This window comes from Phoenix dactylifera, unplaced genomic scaffold, assembly GCF_009389715.1.
Source record: "Phoenix dactylifera cultivar Barhee BC4 unplaced genomic scaffold, palm_55x_up_171113_PBpolish2nd_filt_p 001719F, whole genome shotgun sequence".
In the NCBI taxonomy this organism is placed as follows: domain Eukaryota; kingdom Viridiplantae; phylum Streptophyta; class Magnoliopsida; order Arecales; family Arecaceae; genus Phoenix; species Phoenix dactylifera.
The window spans coordinates 40,285-67,803 of NW_024069018.1; the positions used below are offsets into that span (position 1 = coordinate 40,285).

Genomic DNA, 27,519 nt, shown 5'->3' on the forward strand with positions numbered 1-27,519 from the left:
GAAATCAAGCAATAGATTTTCTTATAAGAATGGGTAGACATCAGGCATACACATTGTTCTTCTAACATTTCTGAGGGTTGAGCAAAAATACAAGTGTAACATCCATAATATAAAGTCTAAAGTTTTCTCGAAGAAAGAATAATTATTCAAGATATTCATCAACCTTCTTCTTCTTAGCTTCTTATATCTACCTAGGTTCAAGTTTTGAAATTGACAGCTCATTTGGTGACATCAGTATTGCCTTGCCTGAAGCATATGAGCCCATGCTACTCTTTCCAATGCAAAATGCTGGTCTGGTAAGGAGCTTGGAGAGAAACAGAGTTGCTGTTGAGCATCACAACAACTTGTGACATGTTGGGTCTATCATATGGATTTTCCTGGACACATAATAATCCAATGTGAATGCATCTTAACACTTCGCTTCTTGGGCAATGGTTGCCTAAGGATGGATCCAATTTCTCCAAAATTGTTCCTTCCGTCCACCGCTCCCAAATCTGCATGAAGTGAATTTATTCAGTCATTTAGGATAGAACTATATTTGTATCTATACAATTGAAAACTCACATAGCTCAGTAGGTCTTGAGTAGATTCAGACTCAGAGTTGCCACTATTCTTTCTTCCAGACACGATCTCTAAAACAAGAACACCAAAACTATATATATCTGACTTTATAGAATAGTGCCCACGCATGACATACTCCGGTGCCATATATCCACTAAAACAAAATGAGCAGATTATTTAAAATGCTCTATAATAAAGCATGATTAGAATGCATAGGTTATTCAAGATTTCTACTTACAATGTTCCAACAACTCGGCTCGTGGTGGCCTGAGTTTGGTCTCCACCAAAAAGCCTAGCCAAACCAAAGTCTGAAATCTTTGGGTTCAATTCTGCATCTAGTAAGACATTGCTGGCTTTTAAGTCCCCATGTACAATTTTTAACTGAGATTCTTCATGTAGGTATAGTAGGCCTCGAGCAATCCCACCAATGATCTTGTACCTTCGCCCCCAGTTTAGCTGCTCGCGCTTTATACGATCTATGTCATATAAACTTAAATGTCAATTAATTACATTGAAAAAAAAATTTAATAGTCAATTAAGGTCGCACATAATAGAGTAAGTCCGAAGAGGGGCTGAATGTAACATGATGGGGCATTTGTTTCTTCTAAACTAACAAGATGGGTTAAGCTAGAAATGCAATTTGTAGATTTAGTTGGAAGAGGAGAGCCTATATATAAACAAACATCTAGAGTTCTAGATTCAATATTAATATTAATTATAGCTTTATTATATTATGGTCATTGCATAGGTTTCTAAAGAGGGTCGGTCAGATTTTTGTGGAAGATGAAATTATACCAAAGAGAATGGTATCCAGACTTCTGTTAGGCACATATTCATAAACAAGCAACTTCTCTTGTTCCTCCAAGCAAACGCCCAAAAGCCTTACAAGATTCCTATGCTGGAGCTTATCAACTAAAACTAGCTCATTTCTCAGCTCTCCAAATCCTTGTGATGAACTAGTTGATAACCTCTTCACTGCTATTTCTCGTCCATCAGATAGTTGTCCCTATACAGGATTACAAGATTAACAGGAAATATATAGAACCAGAAAAAAAAAATTAAGGATATAAATAGAACTGGTCAGGATAAAGAAAATAAAAAGTACATGTGATAAATTTTTATTTTGGTGGACAATTCTATCAAGATTAGATTTAGAGAAGTTTACACAATTGGCTTTCATCATACCTTGTAAACTGCACCAAAGCCACCTTCTCCAAGTTTGTTCTCTTCGGAGAAGTTAGCTGTAGCGGCTCGTAGTGTAGATATATCAAGTAATAGGGACTCGACACTTGCAATCTCCTCTGGGCCAGTCCAATCTACTAAAAGAGCACAGAATATGGAAACCATTGTCAAACATTTTCTCACTGAATCTTTTGTAAATCTTTTATATGGAATAAGGGTAACAAGATGAGATAATTGGGGAAAGAGTTACAAAAATAATTTTGCATAATGAAACCAAGTCTGTTTTAGTTTTACAGGCTCATTGATGACCATTGAAATCAATAATCAAGCAACGCATGACTTATTGCTTCTAGTAAACTTTTCAGGTCCAACTCCTGCAGTAACTTCACCTAATATTTCATCCTTTCCCATCTTGGTATCTTACTGAAACTCACTAACAAAAATTTAAAGAGAAGAGCTGGATATTTTGTGTAAAGAAAGCATTTAATTCATGGGTTACTTACTGGGTAATCTTACAACTGGCTTCCTCCTCCTCCAGAAGCAAATGCAAATTATGGAGATCAATAAGAATGCAGCTACTAGAGGTATTGCAATCGCAAGGACCATACCTGTGACATTCTTCTTCTTTCCTGCATCGATAAATGACTGATTTTATCTGTATTTCTATATCAAACATGACACATTGATGATATCAAAACATGGAGCTGTTGGTTAAAACATACAGCAAATTAGTGCATCTTTGTTGTGTGTTATAAATGTTTGTGGCACCTATAGAAATTGAGGCCAATGGTTTGTGGGAAAATTTTATTAATTATTGTTGCTGGAATTTGGACCCGAGGGCGACCGTCGGCTGAGGAGGGGGGAGATCCGGCGAGAATCGACGAACGGCGGTCCGGCTGGCGCCTGACGTCCTTTGGAAAACCTGCAGGAAGCCGGTTGCCGGGGTTTCCGGCGTCGGCCCTACGATGCTTAAGTTAGTGGGGGTAAGTGTATGAACGGAAGTAGTCAATGTTCAGAGTTTTTTCTCCCTCCCCTTCTAAAATGAGAAAGTTCCTCTTTTATAGAGGAAACTGGGTTACCTGTGATGTGACGGGGCAAACGGTCTGTAGTACGATTGGTCATGCAGTAGAAATCAATGCTCGATCGTGTGAATCAATGCCGTTACTGTAGGAGATTAGACCGAAGCTCTCAAATCATCATGGAGTCATACCATCATTCATAGCTAAGCAGGTTTCCTGTAAGAGGCTTGATGTCCGTAGACAGCAGAAGCCATACACTTTAATTATTGGTAAGCTGAGTGCCTGCAGGAGCCATACGCTTTGATTGTGGAGTAAGTTGAGTGCCTGCAGGAGCCATACGCTTTGATTGTTGACGAAAACAAGGCGTGTTTTTTTGGTCGCGCTGCGGGGGGATGTGACCACACCGCGAGTGACCACGGCGCGAGTCGGGCGTTTCTGGGTCAGTAGGGCTGCTCGGGCGCTTCCGGGTTAGGGGTTCTACTCGGCGCTTCCAGGTTGGAGGGTCTGCTCGGCGCCTCCAGGTCTGAGGGTCTGCTCGGCGCCTCCAGGTCGGAGGGTCTGCTCGGCGCCTCCAGGTCGGAGGGTCTGCTCGGCACCTCCAGGTCGGAGCGTTTGCTCGGCACCTCCAGGTCGGAGGGTCTCGCAGTCGTGACGACTTATATTTTTCCCCTAACACTACCCCCGACTTTCGAGCTCGAGCTGCTCGCAGGCTCGAGCGCGGGAAGTAACTTCGGTCGTATTAATGTTAACTAGAAAAATTTTGAATTATTGCGCGCTTCAAGGCGCTTTTAATGGGCGGCGTCTCCTTTTTCCGAAACGTTTCACCAGGGAGGTACCTTTTCGTTTTTCGAAGCATCCTCGCATCGTGGGCTCATGATGGAGCCACACGACCCGATGAGGCGCTCCCATACTCGAAGCGTCAGCTCGAATTGAATGCAGCACTTTAATTTTCAGGGTCAACATGTGTCGCGATCTGGACGAGGAGCAGTGCTCCGCCTCGTAGATCTAGGCCGTCGGAGGGATTTATATATGAATCCATACTTGGCCATTTCTGACTTCTTTCCCATTGTCTTTCTTTATCTTCTTCCTAGTCCGAAGCGGTCGATCCTCCATTACCTCCGGCGAACTTCTAAAGGTGTCCTTCTCTTCGTTTGCTCGGAACCCCTTCTTTCTCCCCTTTTCTTTCTTTTCTTTTCCTAATGGGTCTTGGTCCGGATGAAATCGGGTCCACAATGAGTGAGGTGGAGGTTGAGATGGCTGAGGAATGGTTTTTTCCTCGGTGAGGGTTCCGTTTGGAACCCGCTGGGTTGGAGGATCGGGGAACGAACCCCCCTGTGGGTCGGATCGGAGTGTATTTGGAGGCACTCTGGGCCGGCCTACGATTTTCCCTCCATGGGTTCGTAAATGAGTTGCTCGGAGAGGACCAACTCGTCCCGGCGCAACTTGCTCCGAATGCATGGAGGATGATTATCAGATTCCTGTCCTTGTGCATTGCATATAGGATCCCGTCTTCCGTGAATGTCTTCCGGCGGCTCTTCATGTTGAAGTCCAACCCGGGAGATGGAGAGTGGCTCTATATCGCCATTCGGGGGGGTCGGCCACTCTTTCAGGGCGCTCCGACGTCCATTCACAACTGGAAGAAAAATTTTTTCTTTTTGGGCTCCGAGCAGTCGTGGGGTTCGACCCTAGGTGGAGGCAGAGCCGGCTCAAGACTGCCAACAAACTCTCCAGGCTTTCCACGCGCGAGCAGGTGATCCTTAACGCCGTTCGCGGCCTCGAGGATGGTAGTCTTCTGAGCGGCCTCGTGAGCGAGGACGCTCTAGTCAATGTCGGTCTGAGCTCGGCGCACCCTCAGGGTAAAGGTAAGAAATTTCCTTTCTTTTTCCTTAGAAAATAGTAACTTATTTTGCTCGTTCTTGCAGACATTGCGAAGATGGTGACCAAGAGCGGAGCTTTGTACACTCGGTTCCGAAAGAGGGCGGCCGAGCTCGGAGGAGTCCCGCCCGAGCCAAAGAAGAAGGCCAAGATCTCGGTCGATGGGGCCGTCGAGAGGAGCGCTCCCCGAGTTGAGCCCTCCGGAGCTGCTCGGAGGGGGGGCTCGGGCTCCGAGCCCGGGAGCTCAGCAGGAGCCACTATGGCGCTCACGTGCCCGGCGCCTATCTCGCAGATCCCTGGTCGGCCGCCTGTCCGACCCGAGGGCCTGGCATCCGAGCCGGGCAGCAGCCGAGGAGTCGCGAGGCCGCCTTCGCCGAAGGCGACAAGGCCGAGCCTCCCCGACCCACCGGAGGACGAGGGCCAACAAGAAAGGCGGCCCTACATTCCGAAATGGGCAGTGTTCGAGGGCGACTCAGCCCTCGAGAACGTTGAGACGGCGCGGCAGATGTTCCGCGTCGCACTTCTTCCAGCCGACAGGGCGAAAATTCAAGCCATGAGCATGAACAATTTTTTGGAGTCAACTCGCCTCTCTGCTATTCGAGTAAGTCTTCATTATTTACTATTATTTATTCTTTATGTTTTTAACTTTTATGCCCTAATCCTATCCTCGGCCTAATTTCTGTCTTGCTTACAGCACCTCCACAAGATCGAGACACTGATCTCAATCGGTGCGGACTACAAAGAACGAGTTCGTCGGTGTTTACGGGCACAAGAAGAAGCCGAGAAAAAGTTGGCAGAGCTCGAGCTCCACAAGAAGGAGCTTTTGCTTAGAGTGGGGGCCACCGAGGATGAGGTCCAAATTGTGACCGCGGTGCTCGAAGAAGAGAAGGCCACTCATGCTCTGACTAGATCAGAGATGCGGGCCGCCGAGGCTCGCTTGGCCGAGGCGCGGTCCTTGCTCGTCGTCCGTGAGCAGGAAATAAAAAACATGGAGCTGAAGGCCGAGCAACTCGAAGCTCAACTCGGAGCTCGAGAGGAGGAGGCCCAGGAGCGGGCCCAGAGCGCCGTTCAACTCTTTCATGAATCGGAAGAGTTCCGCGACCTGCTCGAAGAGGAGGCCGTGAACGGGCTCATCTAGAGCTTCAACAACTTCCGCAATCAACTGAAGCGGCTCTGCCCCGACTTCAACCTCGACCTGCTTCAACCGAGAGCGGGGGTCGAGTTCGAGGCAGATGACTCGGTTGAAGCAGGGACTCGGGCGATTGAAGAAACCGCTCAAGAGGCCGAGGCCGCTGCCGAGGAAGGTCCGACGGGAGCACCCGAGGCTGCTCCCGAGGTTGCTGAGGACGGCCGGACCGAGATTGCCATGGAGGAACCAGTTGCTGCCGAAGAAGGTCCGGCAGAAGTTCCTGAAGCTGCCCCCGAAGCTACTGAGGACAGTGGGGCCAAAGGGATCCCGGCCGCTGGTGCCGCGCTCGCCCCCTAGGGTTTTCTTTTTTGTTTTGTTATTTCTGTAAAGGAGGATGGCCTTTATGTCTGTTATACGGCCGAGCCTCAATTTTGTACTCAGCCTTCGGGCTTTTCTTCCAAATGAACTTTCTAAATTTGTGTGGTTATCTCAAGTCTTGCTTCTCAGTAGATTTAAGTTTTTTCGGGTTCACTCAAGTTTATGGACTTGGGCTCTGCAATTTCAACCACATTCACTACGTAGTCAGACTTAGGTCTGGCATATTTGCTAAATCCCCAGATTCGGGTTCAAAGTTTCCGCTGCTCGGACCCTCGACCAACGATCTCGTCAAGCCTTCGAGCTTGGCACTGAATCCTGCCGAGCCCTAGAACCTGAGGTCGCTAACCGGACTCAAATTTCATGTACTCTGTGAGCTCGGAGCTCTAGTTGCCGAAGCGAATTGTCGGACCCCCCCCGTCCTAAACAAGTCTAGGTACAGGCCCGATACAAGTCCCCAAGCTCGGAATCAAATTTTGCCGAGCTGCCGATATCAATCGAACTAGAGTTCACTGGCGAGTGGTGCGCGCAGGGTCGATGAGATCGGCCCGTGATTGACCCGGTAAAGCGCCCCGCGCTGGTCGGGGTTTTATCTAAGCATTCAATCGGTGCAGGAACGAATGAAACAACATAAGCACTGATTAAAATGTACCTTTTGTACTGTTGGAGTCGAGCGTCTCATGCCGAGGTCGGCAGCTTTGCTCCTCGGCTAGCTTTTGAGGATGCTCTTTTGCTTGGGGTCCGCTTTCTAGGGACGCCGGCAGATTAGGAGTTGTCATTGGAGACCCGTGTGGGCATTGCTTTGTGTTCATCCACGAATATTTTGGGGATGCTTTGTTGTCTATCACGAACACTTGTTGCCAATCACGAACATTTGTTGTCGACCACGAACGTTTGTTTCCGGGGGGCCGCGAAGGTACTATCCCGTCATCCCGAGGTCGAGGGAGCTCGGGCTCACTGTCGACTAATCAGGGCATCTCGACCTTAGCCGAGGAGGCACTACGGGGGGCCGCGAAGGTACTATCCCGTCGTTGGTGTTGAGCGCCACGGAGGGCCGTGAAGGTACTACCCCATCTTTTCGAAGTGTCGAGGGGTCTGGGCGCGCACTGTCGACACTCGAGGCATCCCGAACTTTGTCGGAGAGGCGCTAGGGGGGGCGCAAAGGTACTACCCCATCGTCCCGAAGTGTCGAGGGATCTGGGCACGCACTGTCGACACTCGGGGCATCCCGAACTTTGTTGGAGAATCGTACGCAGGTCGAGGGGTCTGGGAACGCACTGTCGACCTGCGACGCTTCCCGAGGTCGAGGGGTCTGGGAATGCACTGTCGACCTCGGGGCATCCCGGCCTTAGCCGAGGTATTTGAGGGAGATCGAGACCGAGCTCGACATTGGCACCTCGAACCTTTCGCTGGGGCGCCCGGCTTCGCCCGGTGCTAATTCTAGCATCCGAGCGGGGTTGTGTATATGAGCTGGGCCGGGTCGTCTGGGAATCACGAAACATTTAGACATTAGAAGAAACGCAGCACAATTAAACAATTATAGATAAGCTATTGTAAAAAGGTGAGACTCATGTTCCGATCAGAGAGAACCCCTTGGGGTCCTACTGGTAATACACCCGGAGATTTTCAGAACTCTAGCTTCGTGGGATGGGGGTCCTCTCGAGAGACTCCAGCTTGTACGCCTCGGGTCGCTGGACGCGCACGACCCGGTAAGGTCCCTCCCAATTTGGGGCCAACTTTCCTTGCTCGGTCGACTGAGAGGCTTCAGCCCTTCTGAGGACGAGGTCCCCCACTTTGAAGGATTTGATTTTGACTCTGGCGTTGTAATATTGTGCCGTCTTTTGCTGGTACCTCGCCATGCAGACTCGGGCGGCTTTTCTTGTCTCCTCGACTAGGTCCAGATTATTTCTGAGCTGCGAAAAGCTAGAGTTGGCGTCATAATGCTCTACCCTCGGAGAAGGGAGCCCGATCTCCAATGGGATAACGGCTTTTGTTCCATACGTCAAGTTGAAGGAAGTTTCGCCGGTGGGTACACGGAACGTAGTCCGATAAGCCCACAGGATGTTGTATAGGTCTTCGACCCACTGTCCCTTGGACTGGTCGAGCCTGGCTTTGAGCCCCTGTAAAATAGTACGATTCGTTACCTCGGTTTCTCCATTTGTCTGAGGATGCGCGACCGAGGTGAAGCGGTGGTCGATGCCGAGCTCGGAGCAGAACTCTCTAAAGCGAGCGTCATCAAACTGGCGGCCATTGTCTGATATGAGGATGCGGAAAAGTCCGAATCTGCAGATTATTGACTTCCAAACAAAATTTCGCATCTTCTGCTTGGTGATCCGGGCTACTGGCTCGGCCTCAACCCATTTTGTAAAATAGTCAATAGAGACAACCAAAAATTTTTTTTGTCCGGTTGCCAAAGGGAATGGTCCCAGGATATCAATTTTTTATTGGGCAAATGGCCAAGGAGAACTGATCGAGGTCAGCGGGTCGATGGTCGGCGTTGAATATTGGCGTTCCTCTGGCATCAGTCGCATCTCCGGACGAAGTCTAGCGTATCCTTCTGGAGTGTCGGCCAGTAATATCCCTGGCGTAGAATCTTATGTGCCAGTGCTCAACCTCCCAGATGATTTTCGCAAATCCCTTCGTGGACTTCACGCATTGCATAATCCGCCTCCGACGGGCGGAGGCATCTGAGGAGGGGGAGGTAAAAGACCTCTGATAAAGTTTGCCCTCATACATTATGTACCGAGAGGCTAAGCGCTTGACTCGGCAAGCTTCGCGCTCATCACTGGGGAGGGCGTCATCCTGCAGGTAGCTGACGACCTCGTCCATCCATCTCGGCTCAACCTCAATGCAAAGGGTCGGCTCGGGTTCCTTTGTGCTGGGCATCTGAAGATACTCCAGTGCTGCTGCTTTGGGAAGCTCGCTCATGCAAGAGGATGCCAACTTTGACAGTTGATCTGCTCTGAGGTTCTCCGACCTAGCAATGTGTTGGATGTGGAAAGAGCTCAGAGTCGTGGTGTTGATCCCCTAATGGATTTTGATGAATACAAAACACTAGAGTATAATACCATTTATCTTAACAATTTCATTGAGAATTTCATGTGCTTTATTAAGAATATTGTTAAGAAATGTCTAGGCAAGTTCCCATAATTTTTATGGATTTATTGAAGAATTTTTGAGATGAAGAAAACAGATCAGGGACAGCCGAGACGTCTCCTGATGGTCTCAGAGACGTCTCTGGCACAAACAGGAAGAACTGGCACGTCCGGAGACGTCCCCTGAAAAAGCGGAGTCGACTCTCTCAGAGAATTCCAGAAGACTTGTTTTTCGGAGATATAACGGCGGAGTCGTCCCCGAAGCAGCGGAGTCGTCCCCATGCAAAAAGCGCAAACAAGCGGAGACGTCCCCGGAGCGCGGAGTCGTCCCCGAAGCAGCGGAGTCGTCCCCATGCAAAAAGCGCAAACAAGCGGAGACGTCCCCGTAAAGCGCGGAGACGTCCCCGGAGCGCCTGGGACGCGACTGACAACTTTTTCAGGTAGATTTGAATTTCAAACGGTCATATCTTTGTGTCTAACGGCTATATTTGCTTTTTGGGCTATAAAAGGGACCTCTTAAGTGCTTCTCAATAACTTCTCACCAACCCAACACGAGATCATTCAAGAGAGAAGAAAGAAAAAGAGGTTCAAGGGAGTTAGAGCTTTCAAGAGGAGAAATCAAGTGCATTCAAGCTTTCCCATCTGATTTCGAGCTCATCTACTCACTCCCACTTGGCAATCAAAGCTCGCATTCAAGCCAACGTGATCCACATCAGAAGAACCACCATCATCCACGCTTCCAACGGCAAAAAGGGTTCTTCCGATTTTATTGTTTCTCATTGTTATATTTGCTTCTTAAGAGCTTTCAAATCTTTTGTAAAACGTTTGAATATTGAGCTTGTTTCAGTCAAGGGACTTGGAACAAGGGATAGGCGTCCCAAGCCTAAGTTAAAATTAGAGGATTGTAGGGTTCGTTGTTAGCCCGGGGTAAAACAACGAGTTGGGTAGTTCACTCGAAAAACTACCGGATTGTAGGGTTCGTTGTTAGCCCGGTGTAAAACAACGAGTTGGGTAGTGTACTCGCAAAACTACCGGACTGTAATCTGGAGGATTATAGTGAAATTCCCAAGAGGTCTTGGGGAGTGGATGTAGGTGCTGGGGTGCACTGAACCACTATATGTTTGTTGTGTTTGTGATGCTTTTTGTCATTATCTAACTTGCTCACTTACTTACTTAGATAAATTGCTTGCTTAACTCTTATCCACGCATCCTTTAGTTGCAAGCATATTCAATTTACTTAATCAAGTCTCACTCAATAAATCAAACTGTTGCTAAGTTTAAATTCCACTGTGCATCTATACAACTTAGCATAATTAATTGAAAAGTGTTAGAAGTAGCCTAAAAGTTTTAAAAGACCCAATTCACCCCCCCCTCTTGGGTTGTATCCACTGGGCAACAAGTGGTATTAGAGCGGGTGCTCTTCTATTGATTATAGTCTTAACCGACTAGAGCTAAAGATTATGACAACCCCACATAACATATTATTTGCCGAGGGACTTTCCATAAACAGACCTCCACTGTTTGATGGAACTTACTATATTCAATGGAAAGCTAGAATGAAAATTTTTGTTCAATCACAAAACTATAAAATGTGGAATATTATTATAAATGGACCTCACACACTTTCTCAAAATGTCAATGAAAAAGACTTAGCACAATTGAATGCTAATGCTATGAACTTTCTATATTGTGCTATCCATGAATCCATATTTCATAAGATTTCTGCATGCTTATCTGCTAAAGAAATCTGGGATACTTTAACAATTATTTATGACAAATCTCAAATTAGCTCACATGTGCTTCAATTGCGTACTAACAATGAGATTGCAGAATCCTCCACAATAGCCGAGTCGACTCCAACAAGGCCCGAGTCGACTCAGAGGCAGATTAGTTCAAAAAATAAAGAGTACGGTGATGGAAACAAGGATCCATTTCCGAACACCGAAAGATTCAAAAGCTTCCTAAAGACAAAGAAGAAGAGGAAGCAAGAAGAAAAGAAGAAAGAGATAAAAAGCAAGAAAGCCTTGACCAAGGAAGAGTCAAGCAAAAAATTGAAAGCTAGAAGCAACAATGAACTACAAGAGGTAACTAACTTATGTTTTATGGCATTAGAAGATAAAGTAGAATCTGAATCTAATTTTACACCAAATAAATTTTATGAAGAATATTCTTATGATGAACTATTAAATGCTCTTCATGATTTGTATGATGAATGTAGAAAATTAGCTATCAAAAATAAAAATCTTAAAAAGCTAAATCTGGAAATCTCAAAAGAAAGAAATTCTATTGCTAAAATATATGACAAACTGAATTCTGAAAATGAAAGCTTAAGGTTAAATTCAGAACAATTGATTCAGAAAAATCAGAATTTAATTAAAGAAAATCAAAACTTAAGTGAAGAAATTAACTAATCAAAATCTCTTATTAACAAATTCACTGTAAGTTCAGAACGATTAAAATTGATGTTTGAAAGCCAATATGTTGCTTATGATAAATCAAAACTTGGCTTGACTCCTTTACTTAGCAATAAATCTCTAGAGAAAAAGGTTATCAATGCATCAAGCAAACCATTAAATAAGATAACCTATTTCAAACATGAAAAGAATGGGCATAACAATTTTTTTTATCGTTCTAACACAATTAAATCAAATGGTAAAGTTATTACTATTAAACAGATTTGGGTTCCAAAAGGAACCATATGTCCTAACTCTCAAGGACCCAAGCAAGCTTGGGTACCCAAAATAAAATTATGAGGATGTAGACATAGGTGTACCAAGATACCCATGGAACAAATAGAACTTTCATACAAATGGGTGCTCTAGACACACGTCAAAAATGAAACTTAAAATATACTTATGAAAAGTAATTTTAAATAAAAAAATAATAATAATAAAATCAGTAATCCTTGCATCTCATCATTATTTTGCTTTAGTATTTGATTAAAATCTGAATTGCAAGTATTGATCAATTTTGTGATATAAAAAATACTTTTGAAAATATAATCAAATCACTTCATTTTATAGTATGCTTTACTCACTATTGGATAAGTTGCTAAATGATTAATCAATTTATTAAGAATAACTCTATGAATTCTCTATATGCTTGATTGAGAGTTTTTATCCATGGCATTATTGTTTATTGATCATAGATATGATAATGTGTACTTGGTATGCTTTTGAATATATGCACTATGAATACCAAGATTAAAGAAACCATCTTTGGCATATAAAATCAACTCATGCTAGTATGTACTTAATCTCAAAAGACCTTGCCATTGCCTTACTTAGATTATCTTCTGAAAGATCAAAGTTTGCTATGCATGTTAACTAAGGAAACAAACAAGAATCAATTTCTAAATCTAAAGATGTTGTTTCCATCACTAAGTTTTCAAAAGCTTACATTGGATTTGTTCTTGGCAAATAAAATTGAAATATTTTCTGTATTTGCTAAATCTTGTAAAAGTGTTTCAAATGATAAAGGTTTCCAAACTGTGAAGGTATCATGGCACAGTGTTGAAAACCAAAATCCTGATAAAGTTTATACAGAAATTAATTATTTCAGCACCAAGGACACCTTAAGTAAAATAGGGTTAATAGAATTCTTGAAGAAATAAAAAAGACAATTGTGTATGATAGTCATCTACTTAAATAATTTTTAAAAGCTATCATCACTGCTTGTCATACATATGATTTCTATTAGATCTATTTTCTTATGAAAACTCCTTTTGATCTTCTGAAAAATGGAAAATGAACCATTGCATATCTTTCATATTTTTCAGTCATACACGTTATGCTTGATATGTTCTTTTGAAAATAATGCCAAATCTGATAAAGATACTTCTATCTTTGGATATCATTCATCAAGCAATGCATATAGAATATTCAATGAAAAGATCCTAGTTGTAGAAATATCAATTCATTTTATTCTTTATGAGACTAATGATCTTTCATCAAGTCACTAAAATCAGATTATATGTGTATATGTTAATCTTTTTGCTTGCATATAACAATCTAAAACTAAAACACCTTAAGAAGAATGAGCAAGATTATAATTGGTCAAGTTAAACTAAATCATTTTTTTAAAAGAGAGAGAATTTGAAATCTTGCCAATAAAATCGGAAAACTTGTTAATAATTAGAACCAAATTGAGTTTTCAGAAATGCACTTAATGAAGAAAAATTGGTGACTACTAAAAGATTCAATCAAGAAAAGATGAATTAAATCTTGATGAAATCCTTGCATGATTAGAAGTAAAGATCACCATTATCATTTGCTTGCTTCATGAGCTTTATATTCTGTCAAATGAATGTGTAGAATGCACTCCTATGTGGTTATTTCATTAAAAAGGAGATCTATGTTAAATAACCACCATATTTGAAAACACTCATTACAAATATGTTAAAGCAATATATAATTTGGAACAAGCATCAAAAGCATGATATAAAAGCTTAAGTAACCTTTTTGATAGAAAGTAATAATGATAAATCTATACATCAAAAAGAAGAATTTGTGATATCTTATTTGCTCAAAGTATGCATTGATGACATCATTTTTGGTTCTACTAATGAAGAGTTATATGAAGATTTTACTTAGCTCATGTAAGGTGAGTTTGAAATATGTATGATGAATGAATTAACATCTTCTCTCAAACTTCAAATTAAGACAAACAAGAAAGGAGATCTCCATTGACCAAAGTTAGTCCACAAGAAAACTCTTATAGAAGATTGGCATAAAGAAGGTATGTCTATGACCCCATCTTGTAGAATTTGAAAAGGATGAGCAAAGTAGATCTATTATTTTAAAGCTGTATTGAAGCATGATAGAATAATTATTTTATCATACAGCTAGTAGACCAGATTGTATGCTCATTATGTGACCTTGTGCAAGACTTCAATCTAATTTTAATGAATCATATTTTATTGATAACAAATAAATCATAATCTGAATTTTGATAGAAACAACTGTTTAAGATAAGTTGATTAAAACTTAGCTAGCGTGTCTTATTGATAATTATCTTAAGCAAATAAAATCTAAACTAAATCGATTTTGAAAATAAGAAATTGATTTGACCTTGATAAATCTTCCTATTGCTTCACGTGCTTGTCCTTGAACCATCTTGGTTAATGAAACTATCTCTTTAGTTCAAGTGATATGTGCTTGCTTATATTTAGGCAATCTCTTGAGTAAAGTGACTCAATATTCAACTATTGTCATATCTTATATTGAGTCATCTAGTTAAAAATATGTTGGATGAATGGTTTGTATCTTAAAGAAACTAAAGACTTTCTTTCAAGAAAGAAAAGGAATTTGTTAATAATGCAGGATCCTTGAGTAAGAAAATGAAAGATTTCAACTTGAAGGACACCTCCACATAAGATATAATAAACATTCACATGCAAACAAGAGAGAGGACCTTCTTCAGCCAAAAGTTCATACATAAGAAATCTAGTAGGTATTTGACTTGAAGAATGCAGAATGAATCGTTAATTTTAGATACCTCTCTCATAAATTAGCTAAGCAAAGTCAATAACTTAAATCTTATTGTGGCATGATTAAAATTTTTAAATATTAATTTCTAGACATCATGTCTATATATGCATTAATTGACTTATGCTTTTAGACAATTGTTTCATGGTTTGCTCAAACTAAAATATTTCATTGCCTATATCATAACCATGAAATACACAAGTTAATGCTTAAAATTTTGATTTAAAATAACTTGTGAGAAGTTATGAATCCTTGAGCACAATGAAAATGTTGTTTGCATGATATACATGTATATGATACATAAGATTATTTCCTTATTCTGCTCTTTCATGCAAATTACTTGAGAATAACAAAAAGAGAGAGAGATAAAGAAAAGAAAATGGATATTATTCAAGAGAAGTAAAATCTAAGTAAAGGCAATTACTCCAATCTTAAGGAAAAGCAAAACAAGCATAATATATTCGGCACATTTGTGAGACTTGTGTGAGCATTCTTTTGGAAGGGATAAAATTCGTAATTAATTACACCTAAACAGGAAGAGTTTGAAGTAAACATTTTAACATTTCTATATTGCTCATCATAGGGATGGTGCCAATGGGGAGGCTAGTGGTAGTACCCGGCACTATTTGACCCAACTATTCGGTGTAGGGCATATTAGGGACGGCACAAGAGGGAGGCTAGTGGTAGTACCTCGTGCCCCTTCCCAACTCCACCGGATAGGGAGCAAATAGAGTATAGAGCATAAGAAAGTTAAAAATGAAAGACAAAGTAAATGAAAGTATATAAGAAGAATCAAGTCAAATTTTTAATCACTTGAAAACACACTTTAAGGATGAAATCAGTGCAAAATTATATAGGGGGAGTTTATTTGAAAAGAATTGATTTTGATCCTTGACATTCTTTTTCTTAATATTTTAATGCATGACTTAACACATAATATATTATGCATGTGGCATGATATTTTGAATTATGGGTTCTCAATATTTTGTAATGCTTCATGGTTGGATAATTTGATTGAATGTTTGAAATACTGCATAAATTTTTTTTTGGTATTATTGAAAAGAAATTTTAAATTTGTCGTTCACAATCATCTTTGAAATCTGAAAGTTGAATAAATTTGTAAAAAGGAGAAGAGAAGTATATCTCTAATTAGGCAAAATGAATTGATTTTGTTTTATCTTTCAACTTGCCTAGCCTTGGTATATAATGTTCTAATTCATACTAAAACTCAACATAAATACAAATATTCTGAATATGCTCTTATATGTTTGAAATATGTATTTTCAATAGTAATGATTTAAGATGAGCTACAATGTGGAAGATACATATCTCAAATTATGATTTTGAAAGCCTCTATTGAAAATCTTTATGAAATTCAGAATCTGATTTTGTATAAAAGCTTAAACTCAATATGATTTATAGATAAAAACTACAGTTTAAGAAAAATAGAGAAATTCTAATGCCTTGATTGTTTGCCCCGATACGCATCTGAAACATATCATTTCTTATCTTTAAAGTGTACTAATATTGGTCCAAATGATGTGTCTTTCGATGATCTTGATTGCAAAAAAAAAAAAATTTCTAAATATATGATTTTATTATGATATTAAAAGATTTATTGTGCTTCATGAAAAACTATGATTAAGAATTTGAGCTCTATAAATATATATACCTCAATGGTAATCTATATGTTTTTCTCTCCTACATTCTTAAAGACTTCCATCAGAATATATATAGAGTGGATGATTTTAAAGATAGAAATATTTCAGCTCACTCAAACGATTCTAAAAGAAAGAAAATGTAAATGCTTTTGAAAGAAACTGAGCTTCAAATGAATCATTTTCTGATTAATATTTCTGTACGTTTTCTCTAAGATTAAGAGAAAGCATAACTTGTTCTTGAAGGATTAGAAAGAGTAATTGATATAAATTTTGAATAATACTAGATTACTCTACATTCTCGATATCATAGAAAAGAATGATTAAAGAAGAATGCATCTTTTGAGGGGGAGCCTTAGATATTCAGTATCTCATACCTTGATTTTTATGGATTGATTTTGATGAACCTCCTTATATTGCAAGACTTGCTTTAATTATATAATAAGTTTATACCTTGTGATGAGTTCTATAAAGGTTGTCTTATCTCAAACATTGAGTCTTATGAAAATAAGCTGAAACTTATAGAAAATATATTTTTTTTGAGATTGACAATTTTATTGAACATTATCTTCAAATTTTAAACTCTCAAATGGAATGATCAATTGAGGGGGAGAAAGAAAATCTCAGAAGGAGAGATCTTATGGAACTTAATCGCATAAATCTATAACTAAAGGAGAGAGAAAGCATACTAAATGAAAAGTGATCCTAGTGCTCTCCAATATGTATCATCTAAAATTTAAATCTGAAAATCTTTATGATACACCTTGAGGCTTATTATTTGGTTAATATATCTTATGCATAAATCATGAATTCAAACAGTTGGTCTTAAGAGCCTCTAACTTAATGAAAAAGGGGGAGAATAATGTGTTGAATTTTCTTGAGTGTCTCTCAGAAAATCTATTTTGGAATTCACTAATGAATCCTAATTGGCTTGCTTTTTAGAACTTCAATTTAGTGCCAATTCATATTCTTATATATCAAATTGTGATTATTTTTTAAGAAATAAAAGAAAGTCTTTAAAAGAACTCTAAAAGAACTTTCAAAGCCTTGCATTTTATGAATGCTCTAAGATATATCATAAATTTCATGAATTCATATTTTGATATGCATGCCACAATATTTTTGTTCTTATATTCTGAAAATTAGTTCAATTGCTCTCATGTTGCTAAAATACTTAATATATTGGGCAAAAGATCTTAAATGAACAAGCTTTCATACTTATTATTGAAGAAAAGTTAAATTTCCATTCGTGCTTTCCTTGAATATCATTTGTGGTACTTCTTGAATTAACTTAAGAAAGATTCCATCTACACTTGAGTTGAAAACTATCCTTGGAATCACATTAGATGTGCTCTCATCATAATCTGCTCTGAAATTATCCGAAATGGCTCTGATCTATGCTCATTTATATTTTTCTAACATTATTGCCTTGAGCATTCTTATCTTTGTGCTTAATGTTTCACTATCTTTTTGATGTTGTCAAAACGGGGGAGAAATATCTGAGTATATGCTCATAATGCTTTATGTGTTGCATTTACTCCAAGTTTTTGTCAATGCTTTATGTGTTGCATTTACTCCAAGTTTTTGTCAAAAAGGGGGAGTAGAACCAATATGGAATGCAAAATACGAAATTCATACTCCAAAGTTGAATTAGAAAAGATAAAATTGAAGAATATTGGCTTTAAGATAATTGCCCTTCTGGAAAAGAAAGGGAGAGTCAAAAAGAACTTAGCCTTCAATTATCTTTAGCATCAATATTTCATTTTAACTTGATTCAAATTCAGTTGATCTGCTAAAATTGCTCAAGAGCTATTAAGATCAATTTTATGCATAAGGATAGAACTGAAAATTGACTATTTTGAATTATGCACATTGTATCTAGCTCTAATCAAAACATTAGACTTGTATATCTGATCAAATACTGTGTATATGTTTAAATTTAGAATTTTGCATATACTCAGTGTTTTGTCATCATCAAAAAGGGGGAGATTGTTGATCCCCTAATGGATTTTGATGAATACAAAACACTAGAGTATAATACCATTTATCTTAACAATTTCATTGAGAATTTCATGTGCTTTATTAAGAATATTGTTAAGAAATGTCTAGGCAAGTTTCCATAATTTTTATGGATTTATTGAAGAATTTTTGAGATGAAGAAAACAGATCAGGGACAGCCGAGACGTCTCCTGATGGTCTCAGAGACGTCTCTGGCACAAACAGGAAGAACTGGCACGTCCGGAGACGTCCCCTGAAAAAGCGGAGTCGACTCTCTCAGAGAATTCCAGAAGACTTGTTTTTCGGAGATATAACGGCGGAGTCGTCCCCGAAGCAGCGGAGTCGTCCCCATGCAAAAAGCGCAAACAAGCGGAGACGTCCCCGTAAAGCGCGGAGACGTCCCCGGAGCGCGGAGTCGTCCCCGAAGCAGCGGAGTCGTCCCCATGCAAAAAGCGCAAACAAGCGGAGACGTCCCCGTAAAGCGCGGAGACGTCCCCGGAGCGCCTGGAACGCGACTGACAACTTTTTCAGGTAGATTTGAATTTCAAACGGTCATATCTTTGTGTCTAACGGCTATATTTGCTTTTTGGGCTATAAAAGGGACCTCTTAAGTGCTTCTCAATAACTTCTCACCAACCCAACACGAGATCATTCAAGAGAGAAGAAAGAAAAAGAGGTTCAAGGGAGTTAGAGCTTTCAAGAGGAGAAATCAAGTGCATTCAAGCTTTCCCATCTGATTTCGAGCTCATCTACTCACTCCCACTTGGCAATCAAAGCTCGCATTCAAGCCAACGTGATCCACATCAGAAGAACCACCATCATCCACGCTTCCAACGGCAAAAAGGGTTCTTCCGATTTTATTGTTTCTCATTGTTATATTTGCTTCTTAAGAGCTTTCAAATCTTTTGTAAAACGTTTGAATATTGAGCTTGTTTCAGTCAAGGGACTTGGAACAAGGGATAGGCATCCCAAGCCTAAGTTAAAATTGGGGGATTGTAGGGTTCGTTGTTAGCCCGGGGTAAAACAACGAATTGGGTAGTTCACTCGAAAAACTACCGGATTGTAGGGTTCGTTGTTAGCCCGGTGTAAAACAACGAGTTGGGTAGTGCACTCGCAAAACTACCGGACTGTAATCTGGAGGATTATAGTGAAATTCCCAAGAGGTCTTGGGGAGTGGATGTAGGTGCTGGGGTGCACTGAACCACTATATGTTTGTTGTGTTTGTGATGCTTTTTGTCATTGTCTAACTTGCTCACTTACTTACTTAGATAAATTGCTTGCTTAACTCTTATCCACGCATCCTTTAGTTGCAAGCATATTCAATTTACTTAATCAAGTCTCACTCAATAAATCAAACTGTTGCTAAGTTTAAATTTCACTGTGCATCTATACAACTTGGCATAATTAATTGAAAAGTGTTAGAAGTAGCCTAAAAGTTTTAAAAGACCCAATTCACCCCCCCTCTTGGGTTGTATCCACTGGGCAACACGTGGTGAGATCCCGCACTTTTCGGAGATACTCCTGCATCGTGGGCTCTCTATCTTCAAAGTTGCCCAAGATTTGGTTTACAACCAGCTGGGAGTCGCTGAAGACCCTTAGGTCCTTCACTTCCAGCTCTCTTGCTAACTTGAGCCCAGCGATGAGTGCCTCGTATTCCGCCACATTGTTAGAGGTGGAAAACTCGAGGCGCAGAGCCTGCTCGGCAACCACTCCATATGGACTAGTGAGGATGAGGCCCACTCCACTACCCCCTGAGTTCGAGGATCCATCGACGTGCAGAGTCTACGGCGACCTCGGGGTCTGCTCCGTTGGTGCGGGCTCAAGCTCGGCCTCGTCTGGCACAGTGCACTCGACTATAAAGTCGGCGAGTGCCTGCGCCTTGATCGCCAATCTGGGTCGGTACTCGAGGTCGAACTCTTCAAGCTCGACGGCCCACTTTGTAATTCTCCCAGCACGATCTGATCGTTGTAGAATTTGCTTCATCGGCTGGTCGGTCAATATGGCCACTGTGTGGGCTTGGAAGTAGGGCCGGAGCCTCCGAGCCGAAACGACCAGGGCAAAAATTGTCTTTTCCAGTTTTGAATATCGGGTCTCGGCGTCCCTCAAGACCCGGCTGGTGTAGTATACCGGTCTCTGAAGCTTGTTCTCCTCTCGGACCAGGACCGAGCTCACTGCAACTGGAGAAACCGCCAAATATAGATAAAGAGGCTCACCCTGCTGAGGCTTCGTAAGCAAAGGAGGAGAAGCAAGAAGACACTTAAGCTCTTCAAAGGCTTGCTGGCATTCTGCCGACCACAAGAAGTCCTTCGGCCGCTTGAGAGCCGCGAAGAATGGGAGACAGCGCTCGGCCGACCGGAAAACAAATCTCCCGAGAGCTGCAACCCGTCCCGTAAGCCGCTGTACCTCTTTAACTGTCCTCGGGAGCACCATCTCTCGGAGTGCCCGGATCTTTTTAGGATTGGCTTCAATTCCTCGTTGGGTGATCACGAAGCCAAGAAACTTGCCTGAGGTGACTCCGAATGCACATTTTGCAGGATTGAGCTTCATCTGGTATCTTCAAAGCGTGGTGAATGCCTCGTCGAGGTCAGCCACATGATCCTTCGCCATTCGACTCTTCACCAACATGTCATCGACATAGACCTCCATGTTTTGGCCTATTTGGTCTTTAAAGATTCGGCTGATCAGCCTTTGATCAGTGGCTTCAGCATTCTTTAGGCTGAAGGGCATCATCTTGTAGCAATAGGTGCCCCCGACAGTAATGAAGGCCGTTTTTTCTTCATCCTCCGGCGCCATCCAGATCTGGTTGTACCCTGAGAAGGCGTCCATGAATGTCAGCAACTCATGCCTCGAGGTGGAGTCTACGAGCTGGTCGATGCTGGAAAGCAAAAAGCTGTCCTTCGGGCAGGCTTTGTTCAGATCTATGTAGTCCACGCACACGCGCAATTTTTCGCTAGCTTTTCTGACAAGGACCACATTGGCGAGCCACTCTGGATAGGGTATTTTTCGGATGAAGCCGGCCTTGAGGAGTTTGTCGACTTCCTCGGTCGTTGCTCGTTGTCGCTCTGGAGCGGCACTTCGCTTCTTTTGTCGCACAGGCTTACAGGTTGGCTTTACTTGAAGTCGGTGGACCACGACCTCCGAATCTATTCCTAGCATGTCGGCGGGCGACCAGGCGAAGATGTCCATGTTGGCCCGCAGGAAGTTGACGAGGCGATCTCTCTCGCGAGTATCAAGGCCGGAGCCGACCTGCATGGTTAGCTCGGGAAAATTTTCTCGTAAGGAAATTTGGGTGAGTAGCTCACCAGGCTCTACCCGCTTCTTCTGAGGGCCGACCCGTGTCTCTAAAGTTTCAGCTGAGAGCTGGTCATCTGGTGTTGAAGTTGACTCTTTGGCCAGTTGCTTCGCCTCGTGGGTCACCATGTAGCATCGCCTTGCTACCGCCTGGTCCCCACGGACTTCGCCGACTCCTTGGCTGGTGGGGAACCGCATAAGTAGGTGGCAGGTTGAGACCACGGCTCGAAGAGCGTTGAGCCCTGGTCGTCCAAGGATGGCGTTATAGGCCGAGGGCAAGCGCACCACGAGAAAACCCATCCTCACGTACTCTCTTGGGGGGCGAGCCCAACCGTAACTAGGAGATCGACCTCGCCCTCCACTAGAACTGAGTCTCCGGTAAATCCGACCAGTGGGGCGTTCATCCTCCGTAACTGCCTTTCTGTCATCCCCATTCTAGCATAGGCATCAAAGTACAAAACATTCGCCGAACTCCATTATCGACTAGGATGCGTTTTACATCAAACTTGTTTACGACCATAGAGATGACCATAGCGTCATCGTGAGAAGTTTCAACTCCCTTGAGGTCCTCATTCGAGAAAGAGATGACTTCAGAGGTGCAGGGGTGCTTTGGAAAAAGTCTTTCCCCAGCGGGTTCTCCGGCTGGGGCCCTCCGATCTATGGTGTTGATAGTGCCAGCAATGGGTTTGTTAGCATTCGGCTCTCCATGCTGCACGACGTCCTCGACTGGTCTTTTTTCTTCACGCCGGTTCCGCACAAACCGGTTGAGCACTCCTCGGTGGATGAGTGCCTCGATCTCATCCCGGAGCTGGAAGCAATCCTCCGTATCATGACCATAGTTCCGGTGGAAACGGCAGTACTTCTTGGGGTTGCGCCAGGCCCCGGGGTCCCGCATTGGGGGCGGAGGCCGGAAATAATTCCGACCCTCGATCTCCATGAGGATCTCAGTCCGAGAAGCGTTAAGGAAAGTGTAATTTTCGTACCTCCCGTTGGATATGCGGGGCCGCGGTGGAAATCTCGGACGAGACGGGGATCTTGGTCGGAGCGGCCCCCGCAGCCGAGGTGGACCCTTCAGACGAGGCGAGTTCTTAGCTTGGCGCGGAGACGGGCTTCTGGGATGGCCGTGCTCCTCACGATGCCTCTTTTGCTTTTTGGAGGTCTGCTCGGCCTCACCTCGTCTAGAAGCGACGGCTTCCTCGGCTTTCACGTACTTCCGCACCCGGACTAGCATCTCGGTGAAGTCAACTGGGAAATTCTTCTCGATGGAGAAGAAAAACCTGTAGGACCGAGCTCCAGTCTCGAGTGCCGACATGGCTATTGACTGGTCAAGCTCGCGGACCTCTCAAGTTGCGGCAATGAAACGGTCCAGATATTCCCTGAGCGACTCTCCCTCCCTCTGCTTTATATCGAGGAGGGAGTCTGAAGTCCGCCGCTGGGGTCGGCTGGCAGCGAAGTTGGTGGCGAACTGCCTACCGAGCTGCTCGGAAGAGGAGACCGTTCTGGGTTTCAGCCCGGCGAACTAAAGACGAGTTGCTCCTCGAAGCGTTGCCAGGAAGGCCTTGCAGAGCATGGCCTCCGAGGATCCTTGCAGTGCCATCAGGGCCCGGTAACTCTCCAGGTAATCGAGTGGGTCGGTCATGCCGTTGTAGGGCTCCACCTGGGGCATCTTGAACCTCGGCGGGACCGGCTCATCCTCGATTTGTTGGGAGAAGGGGGACCTCGTGGTAAACTCGAAGTCGCCCTCGCGTCTCGCCCTCCTGCCTTGGAGCGCCTCGATCTGGCGCTCCAGGTTCTCGACTTTCTTGTCGAGTTCATCACTCTGGGGGATCGCCACGGCGGTCTGCTCGGGCGCAGGTTGCCCTGGGACTTACTCGATCTCTGACGGTTGTGGCCAGTCGCCTGGACCCCTCAGTGGGGGTTCTCTCCAAGAAGATGCTCGGGCGTGGAGATCTTGGCCTTGGAGGGCCGGTCCACTTAGAGGGGGGACCGGCGGGACCGGGGCCTGAGGAAACAGTGCTGTCGGGACGCCCCTAGGTTGTAGGCCTTGGACAGCAGCAGCCAAGGCCTGAACTTGCTGCACCAAGGCCTCGAACTGTTCCGGCCGAACTAGAGAAGTCGAATCGGCTGGAAGTGGTGAGTTCTGGACAGAGTGTCCAGGGCTAGGTGGAAGACGTCGGGAGGCATTAGAAGCTCCCTTGCTTCTCAGCTTCATAGCCGCGACTCGGGCTCTTCCTCTAGCGCCAACTGTTGCTGGAATTTGGATCCGGGGGCGACCATCGGCTGAGGAAGGGGAAGCTCCGGCGAGAATCGACGAACGGCGGTCTGGCTGGCGCGTGACGTCCTCCGGAAAACCTGCAGGAAGCCGGTGGCTGGGGTTTTCGGTGCCGGCCCTCCGATGCTTAAGTTCGTGGGGGCAAGTGTATGAACGGGAGTAGTCAATGTTCAGAGTTTTTTCTCCCTTCTCTTCTAAAATGGGGAAGTTCCCCTTTTATAGAGAGGACTGGGTTACCTGTGATGTGACGGGGCAAACGGTCTGTAGTACGATTGGTCATGCAGTAGAAATCAATGCTCGATCGTGTGAATCAATGCCGTTACTGTAGGAGATTAGGCCGAAGCTCTCAAGTCATCATGAAGTCATACCATCATTCATAGCCAAGCAGGTTTCCTGTAAGAGGCTTGATGTCCGTAGACAGCAGAAGCCATATGTTTTAATTGTTGAGTAAGCTGAGTGCCTGCAGGAGCCATACGCTTTAATTGTTGAGTAAGTTGAGTGCCTGCAGGAACCATATGCTTTGATTGTTGACGAAAACGAGGCATGGTTTTTTGGTCGCACTGCGGGGCGATGTGACCACAGCGCGAGTGACCACGACGCAAGTCGGGCGTTTCTAGGTCAGTAGGGCTGCTCGGGCGCTTCCGGGTCAGAGGGTCTGCTCGGCGCTTCCAGGTTGGAGGGTCTGCTCCGCGCCTCCAGGTCGGAGGGTCTGCTCGGCGCCTCCAGGTCGGAGGGTCTCGCAGTCGTGACGACTTATATTTTTCCCCTAATAATTATTATTCTATAAACCATGTGGTTCTTACCTTGCAAGCATGCTGACTGGAGTGCCTCGAGTAAGTGGATCAGGCGTGAAGCAGGAACAGAGTTTCAAGAAGGAATGCCATTTAAGAAGAATCCAAGTGCAATTATTATTATTGTTATTATTTCACCCCAAGGTTAGTAATCAGAAAGTGATCCTATGAGAGTGTTAATTCGGCGTACTCATGATGCTGTGAACTATCTTTGATCAAACAAGAATAAACTGGTGCTAGTTGGCATACCCTTCAATACTTTAAAGAAAAAAGATGGCCGGTTTGTGGAAATAACACTTGTATATTACAGCACTCATCATTAGTGCCTAGCTGTGTTGCTAATGTGCAATTGTTACCTTTTAATACTGCAGACCAACGAGAAAAAGCGAATCTTTACTGTTACCTTAAGTCACCGGACGCTTCAAATTTTATTCATGATCAACCAAGAATTTATGTATTTCAAGATTAATCATTAATACCGAAGGAAATATCTCTAAGGTTTAATACACATACACCTAAGCTTCTTATTCTTCGGAACTTCACTTCGTAATCAAGCTTACCCTTGAGACGCAGCTCTTGGGCAACCCAATCAACTGGGATACACCACCCTAGGCTTCGTACGATCACTGCCGTCGAAGCCATGCCCTTTGGGACTTCTCAACCCGTTCCAATGGCAGCTCGAGGACTTCTATAAAGTGCCGTTGGAGGATCTCGAGCTCCTCCTCCAATATCTTGTAGTTAGTTCACACCGGCTGTCGGGGTGGAGCCTGTGCCACCGTCAACCACGAGGGATTGGTCTCGGCCACTTTCGGGAGCAGCCGATCCTCGCTACCGGACGACCCCTTGGCCAATCTCACCCGACAAACCTCATCTGCCACAGCCTCCTTCATTGCTCGTGTGCTCCAATGATCACCCATCTCCCTGGGTTCCTAGGTGTTCGAGGAAAAGCCGCAGACACACGGAAATTGAAGCAGTGAGTAGCTTTCTTTCTGCTTTTCTCGCTTTTTTTGTTCGTCCGAACAAAGGCCAGGAGGTCTCCTTTCGTGGGGCCTCGGAAAGGCTCAAGTCAAGCATGCAACGGCGACTGAATGAGAGACATTTCAGAAACCTAAATCTTAGTAAAAATTTTGAAAGGTATACATACAATACTTTCAAAATAATTATGTGACTAAAGATTCAGAAATGTGCCAAGGAATTGAAGGAGACTGATCTAAGAAATTTCATTACAAATAACCAAAGTTTGTTTTTTATCAGAAACAAATAGGCCAATGAATTCGCACATTTGATGGGTGGAAGAAATTTCATTATAAATAATCAAAATTTGCTTTATTAGAAACCAATAAGCCAATGAAATTCACATTTGATGGGGTGAAGAAAAGCAAATTTCAGCGGTAACACATTCTGGATCTAAATATCTCAATAGATAACAAGCCATATCCTAATTTTATTTGACTGACAAGCAGAATTCCGAATTTATATCTTTGCATACAATAGAGAACAGGCAAGGGCAAAGTTAATCATATGAATTAAATTACGTAGAGACATGCATTCAGGACTCAAATTGATAGGATAATAAATAGATAAGAAAACATGAAATATTAAATAGTAGAACCGGAAAGGCTGACCTACTTACGGATAATGTCGGAGTTCTTAAACCAAGCACGGATAGGTAGCTCATAAACTGAACTTAAGTTATAACTAAGTTCACTGGTGCTAGAAATAACAATCTTACTCCCCCTACCTTCTTTTCCGGGCGGAGTAATAAGTCGAGGCGCTTGGGGGGCCGATGGCGGTGCGGCCTCTAGCGGCGACTGAAGCCTTAGCGTTGGTTTCCCTTCGTAAAAGGAGTATATCTCGTACCTATAATTGCAGCCCCCTCCAAGCACCCTCGCTCCCTGTCTCCCCTCCAACCGGGGGTCTATCGGGTTAAGCATGCTGCTGAGGCACTGCCGGCACTCGCTCGTCGATAAGTCCCGAGTGCACTGCACCAGCCCATATATCGTCGGAGAAGGAGGGTTGGTGGAGTTCATCATCTCCCCGGTCGCGAACATCTCGGTCGAGTTGTAGGCAGCCCAGTCGGCTATCCTGTCCATGAGCACGTCGACAAGCTTGTGGAACCGGCTGGGGTCGGTTATGTTGTTGACGTTATACATCAAGATCTCGTTCGAGGTGTCGATGGTCGTGAGAAAATGCCGGTTGGAGTAGTAGAGGAGGCAGTAGTCGTACCAGATGAGGGCACCTTTGGCGTAGGGGCAGAGATTGGGGGCGTCATGAATGGCAGTGTCGAGGCAGGAGCGGCAGACGGAGGCGTTGGTGTCGCCGCGGCAGAGGGCTTCTCCGTAGATTTGGTTGGGGTCCTGACCGAAGATGGATTGGGAGAAGCCACCGGAGTTGGAAGTGTTGGAGTCGAGGGAGGTGAGGAGAAGGTTGAGGTTGGAAGCGTAGGTGCTGTTGCGGGTGTAGTTGCCGGTCTTGGCGCAGAATTGGTAGAGGGGGTCAGCGGCGGCTGGAGGGGAGTGGTTGAGGAGGAAGAAGAAGAGCAGAGGGCATAGCAGGAAGAGCGGGGAAGAGGAAGGAAGATAAGGGAACATGGCGAATTGATGCTATGGTTGTGGTGAGAACTCACAGAGACGGAGATGATGATATGATCGGACAATCGAGACTGGTGCCAACCGTGGCATGGGAACGGTGAAGTCCCCTCATGTCGTGATTGACCCGTCAAAACGACATAGAGCGCTTATGTTGTGGGGGTGTGATGGGGATCAGATGGCTGTGAGACCCTTTCGG

The 27,519-nt window shown here is 43.8% G+C and overlaps 1 pseudogene; it reads right to left on the reverse strand.

Annotated features, from left to right (window-relative positions):
- Positions 1-27,519, reverse strand: LOC103699421 (annotated as a pseudogene).